At 30.4% G+C, this 6,308-nt stretch overlaps 1 long non-coding RNA gene across 1 annotated transcript in view; it reads left to right on the forward strand.

The window, feature by feature from the left end:
- Positions 1–265: 265 nt before the first annotated feature.
- LOC106687162 (uncharacterized) overlaps positions 266–6,308 on the forward strand; it is an 8,606-nt gene continuing 2,563 nt past the window's right edge. Inside the window, exons 1-3 of the long non-coding RNA XR_001344131.2 lie at positions 266–413; positions 2,341–2,463; positions 5,324–5,568. This is a non-coding gene — a long non-coding RNA (uncharacterized lncRNA). The remainder of the gene's footprint in view (positions 414–2,340; positions 2,464–5,323; positions 5,569–6,308) is intronic.

Below are 6,308 nucleotides of genomic sequence, written 5' to 3' on the forward strand. Positions count from 1 at the left end.
AATATAATCGTCCACCTGCCCAAGCCAAATTCGAACCTAAATTTAAAAGTTTAAAGGGGTACTACAAACAAATCCCTCCAGTTTTTGGTTAAATACATTATTTTGTATACTTTAGGTATTAATCGTTTGGTTTTTGTAATTTTTTATTTACTATTTTAGACAATTTAATAGAGTATACTTCAATCGAATTAATATTTTTTTTCTCATACTGTTTATTGTTTTATTAATGTTCCCTCAAAATATAAAAGTGAGGATGATTAATAAAAACTGTAAAAGTTAACAGAAGATGTTCAAGTATCGATAACAACGCTATTGCTATCGTTTCGTAACCCTACCTCTTTGGTTTACCAAATTCACTATGTCCCTCCTGTTGGATAGAAATTTGAAGTAGTTCATGTTTCTTAGGGGTTCTGGTAATTAATAATTTTGTTATATTTGTAGTTTTGTGTTGTTTGATTAGCATGTTTACTTTTATGTATAGCAAATAAACATATTTAATGTCTCATTTGATTAGGTTGACATAAGTTGGTAATTTGTTATCAGAATAGGGCTTCTCTACTTTTCAAACATATTAAAGTTATTGGCATATGATTTATTCTAATTTATTTTTATATGGGATCTCCTTCTTTATCTTAAAGTTGAGCTTCGTAAGTGATTTTTATAAATTATTTATTCCGGATGTTTTAGGATTGAATTCTTGTGTTCATTACTGACTTTTATGATCTACAAGAGCAAAAGCAATGTTTCTTAATCTACTTTGATTTATTAAGTTTATGTAACAGTTTTTGTGCAAATTGAACTTATTAATATAATTTACCTTCAAGTCTTATATTTCTCTTTCTCATTATCCCTTGATTATGATATTATCTTTATCATTAACTCTATATAATTATCTTTTTATATATGAATTAACCTTACAATGTTTGACATAGTCGTATGTTGTGTGTTGCCATTACCTCCTCACAATGTGGATCAACATTGTTTTACAATGTTATTAAATTAGGTTTTCCATTGACAAACATTAATACTTAAATCCAAATAAGCAATTGGAAGAAACAAAATTTTTGTGTAGTTGTACTTAATGAGCAATATTGATAATTTTTTTTCTAAAATTTTCATTTCACAATAAAAACCAAGTCACAATGTTCCTCTGTATCACTGTTCATAAAAGAATTTTAATTGCTGTATTATGTATATATGAACTACTTACTTCTGAAATGATCATTAGATGTGATGATAAAAATGTGGAAATTATTTAATTTGGGTAATTTCTTTCAGTATCCTTATCCTTTTATCAGAATTATTTGTGTAATGGCTTTAAGTTAGCAAAAGTAATGTTTAGAAAACATTAAATTCTATTAAAAAACAATAACATTGGAAGGAATTACTTCAGAAAAGTTTAGTGTAATTCTGTATAAAGTAATATAGAAATGTACGAGGAGAAGATGGTTGGGGATTGTGGTCAAAATAAAACACAAATAAGTTAAAGTAATGCCACTGCATGGCACAGAAACCACTCGGAGGTTTGGTTTCAAGCTAACAGTCCTTAGGAAGGCTAGAAATTCTGGCCGAAACGTTGGCACAATTAAATAAGTTACTTGAACTTATTTGTGTTTTATCTTGATCGCACTCCCCCAACGATCTTCTCTTTGTATAAGTCATCCACAGTCAACTATCTTTCATGATTAATATAGAAATGATTTTACTGAAAAATATTATGTTTGAAAGATCTTAAAAATCAAGTTACTAGGTTGAATTCATTGAGGGTTCATCATCCTTTAGTTACCAATATGCTGGATTTTATCTCCAGTTATTATTCGATACATTATAAGAAAGTTAAAGCAAACAGGCTAGGTCTAATTAGTCCTTTTGAAATGTTATATTATTTTTTCCTTCCTAATTGATCAGGCATATTCATGAAATGATAGAACCAGAGCTCCAGTTATCTGATAATACACTTGATTTACCTTAAATATTCTGTTTGATATTTTGGTGTCTATCTTACCCGAGCTACTATTACAGTCCCTAAGTAGGTATATTCCTTCACTACCTCAATTGTCTCCCAATTGTTGATCAGTTGGACATCTTCCTGTTCTTCCCTCACCATAAGCAGAACTTTACTCTTGGAGGTATTAAGTTTAATTCCTTTCCTGAGCAACTCTTCTTCCCATTAGTTAGTAATAATACTTTAAAATATTTTATTCAGCAGTGTGAAACCTGTATTGATTGGTAAATCCAAGCTTTGATGTGTTGTATACCACTAGTCTATCTTCTGTAGTACTGATTTGTTGGTATAAAATTTTCTTACAGCCATTTATGGAGAGATTAATTTTTTTCTAGGAGATGCTGCGTTTTGTTTCCAGAATGGTGTTCAATAAAAATCATTACCTTGACTGTCTGCAAGGCTTAGTGATCAGTTGTAGAAAATTTGGTCCTCAGAATTTTTCTATATCTTGTTATAAAGTAAGAACATTTTTTATATTTAAAACATTATACTATTAAATATCTATAGATCAGTTAATCTGGAATTCCAGTTGGTAAGCTGAAAATGGTTTTTGTATGTTCATTTAAGATTAGATAATAATATCTAAAGTTTCCCAGGTTCCAAATTTGAAGAACCCATGGCTTATATGGAATGTGTAAAGCCTAAAAATTTGTGAACTTCTTGGAGTTTCAGGACTGGAACTTTTAAACTGTACACCGTACTGAAACCCCTTATTCTATAACTGATTAAATAATAATAAATTATGCATTGAATGAATGCCTGACATTATAAGTTCAGTCTAGGAATTTGATTGGAATCATCGGTGCAAAAATAATGTATTATAACTGCTTTGCCGAGAAATTAAATAATATGACTTTAAATTGGCTGTACCATGGATGCTCTAAATTGAAAATATTTTGAATAAAAGTTGTAGAGCATCAAATTAAGTGTCATGGATTTGAGTAAAAAAATGTGGTGCAAGGTACATGCATTGCATAACTTTCTTAGTTATTTTTCACTTAACCACCCTACTTTAAGTTGAAATGAATCTTCTCTCCTTTCTTTAAAGATATTTTTATATTATTAACTATGGTAATGCTTAGTGCTTTCCTTTTCTAATTTTCGAAATGCGCCTTTCAGTTAATAGATTAACTCACCCCAATTTCAACATTTTTCAGGAAGTTCTTTTAATAATATTTCTCATGGCAAAATTGTAACATTTTTTCTTCCGGAAAAGTATGGCAGAAATATAAAAATAAAAAAAACCCAAAATTTACATTCTACTCTTAACCATTCATTTAATGCCAAATTGTTATTGAATCAATATTGAAAATATAAAGAATAATTTTTTGGAGTTATTTTGTCAACTCAAAGTTCATATCTTGGTCAAGTGAAATAATTACCTTTGCCTTCAAATGTAATGTATCTGTTAACTACCACTTTTCCCTTACTTCTTCATCCTGTTGGTCTTCTCACCTTTCTCATTTTTGAGTTCACTTCCATTCAGTAAGGAGAGTGCCCTGTTTTGATCAATATTTTCCTTTTTTCTTGACTTTCATTCATATTTTGCTTATTTTTCCATCTTTCAGTGTTTACTGTATTTTTATATTTTATATTATACTGTTTCCTTCCAGAATTTTTTTCTTATTCTTTCCTACCTCGCCTTTCAGCAACACAAGACTTAGTAAGTAGTGGGGTATTACCTGGGTTTTACATGTGTCACTGCTGTCAATAATGTACAATTTGTATTATTTCACCTCTTATTTTAGATACTCAGGGGTAGAGGGTTTAATTCTGGGGTACAATTTTAAATCTGCTATTCGAATATTTCAGTTTTTTCTGTGTCGCTCGTAATGAATCCACTGTTTCCTTCCAGGATTTTTTTTTATTTTCTTCCCTACCTCGTCATTCAGCATCGAAGGATTGCGGCAGCAATGGTGTATTACTCTTGGATTTTACATGTGTCACTGCTAGCTAATAATGTGCAATTTATTTTATTTTATCTCTTATTTTATGTACTCAGGGGCAGATAGTTTGATTGTGGGGTACAATTTTTAATTTGCTATTTCTGTTGTGCAGAATGATCTACATTATAGAATTAGGGAGGAGCTATTCCTCTTTTAGGCTTCATTAGAAGATGAGGAAGTATTTCCTCAGAGTTTCTCCTTTCTCAGATGTCTTCCACCATGCACTTCATAATTCCAATGAGTCCTCCCTTATCATAACTTTCCATTTGTTGGGCTGCTCCTCAATGCTTGCTTGAAGATCAGATCCTAGAGTGCTGCCATTTCTCTTCATCTTGAATTTCATTGCATCCTCTCTTAGCAGGAAGTTGAGAGACATCCCTCTAGTCAAGATCTGCACCCCCTCGTATGACACAATACAATATAACCTTGTCACTCACAGTCGAACCATTCTTTGAATTGTTGCTTTCTTATGCTACTAGAGATTTCCACTCTGAATGGGGCTGCATACCTGAAGATACCCAGGATCGCTCCCTGTTATATAACCATATTCATTGGGTCTCTGAGGCCCCACAAGGCTCTTCCTGATAAGGCAGAGTTCGTTTATCTTCTGGCTCACCCTTGTTGCCAAGTAGTCAATGTGAGGGGTCATGCATTCTCCTACATATCCTAACGCCAAGGTGAGTGACCAGCTCTCTTTCTCTTAGAAATGCAGGAGGTGTCCAGGTGAACAAAATGCTCAAATGAGAAAAAAAGATGTATGTTAGGAGTGTACTGGTGAGAGAAATACTCAGTCTGGCGAGGAGGCCAGAGAAAAACTGAATTCAGTATAAGTGGGGAGGTACAAGAAGGAGTAACATAAACAAGGAAGGAGTCAAAAGGGACAAGAAAAAAATGTGGTATAAAACTGATAATAGGAAGGAAGGACCATTAGTTAAAAAAAATTTTAAAATACTGAAATAAGCAGTTAAATGCTCAAAAAGCTAAAAATTTTTTTTGTTATGTTACGAATCATATTTTTAATTAATCATTTCAAGTGATTGATCTAAAATAGTTTTATTTTGTAAGTATTCAATAATATCAGGAGACAATGTATAAAAATATCAATTTAAATTTTTAATTTTAATAATTTTTAATTAACAATCTAGGAATGTCTTGGCAGCTATTGCTTAAAATATTCCTCCTGATGAGTTATCCGTGGTATATATTTTTTTTTATTTACAAAAATCAAAACAAGTCTGCAAAGATTTTATTTTAATAAGTGGGGTATGCAAATATCATTTTGGATGAAATTCACCCACATATTGTAGTAGACGATATTAAAAATTAATTAAATATATTTTTAAATTATTGTAATTTAACTTTTATTTTATAGGACAAAATATTTAAGTGAAGATTATGTGATGAAAAAGCTCCAGTTCATATGTTCTCTTTCATGGTAAAAATGGTAGTTAAATAATTGATTTTTTAACCTGAAAGAGGGTTACATCATGATATTGAAGGAGTTAATCGTATGAGGATAAACAAACATAAATCCTTACTGGATAAACAGTATAGATTATTATCTCAAGCTATTTATTGAATGCCTAACCTGTTGATTAGTTGGATTTGACAATTCAGGTAATTATGAAACTATTTAAGATAATTATTCTATTATCTAATTTTTAAAAATTAATATTTTCTTATTTATATTTTACGGACCGTTATACCATTCATCCGATTATGATGGGCTTTTTTTTAACTGTTCAGAATTTTATAGGCTTCAGGATTATAGACTATTCTGATTTCTCCAATAACTCCATCACTTTTTATCCAATTCATACATTAATGCACCTGTTGGAAAGGTGATTGTTTGCTCTTTTTACCACCATTTAGATTTGACATTAGATGCCGTTATAAGGATGAAATATTTGTTTTAAATAAAGAAAAACTTTCAAACAGTTTATTGTATATCTCTGATTCTAATTGGTTTAATTAGATCGGGTTTGTGCATATTATTGAAAATCATAGAGCCTTAAACCACTCCCCAGTTTGATGTAGATAGGTTAAGTTGTGTTAAAGTTAATAACATTATATAATATAAAAATATGTAAGAAACATTGTTATTTACTGCTATAAATTAAATAGATGTAATTAGAAATTAATTCAATCATTAGTACAATGTGTAAATAACTAAATATAGTAATTTATATGAAACTTTAAATTTTATTTAATTAATCTATCAACATCCCTCTAAACCTAGCAAATGCAAAGCATTGCCGGGTCTTCTAGTTTGATTGTACAAAATCTTTACTATTATGGGAATAAGTCAATAAGCTTAGAAATTACATACTTGTATGTGCTCATCTGAGTGTGTATGT

Source organism: Halyomorpha halys, unplaced genomic scaffold (genome assembly GCF_000696795.3).
Source record: "Halyomorpha halys isolate HHAL.00 unplaced genomic scaffold, Hhal_1.1 Scaffold920.1, whole genome shotgun sequence".
NCBI classification, from domain to species: Eukaryota; Metazoa; Arthropoda; class Insecta; order Hemiptera; family Pentatomidae; genus Halyomorpha; species Halyomorpha halys.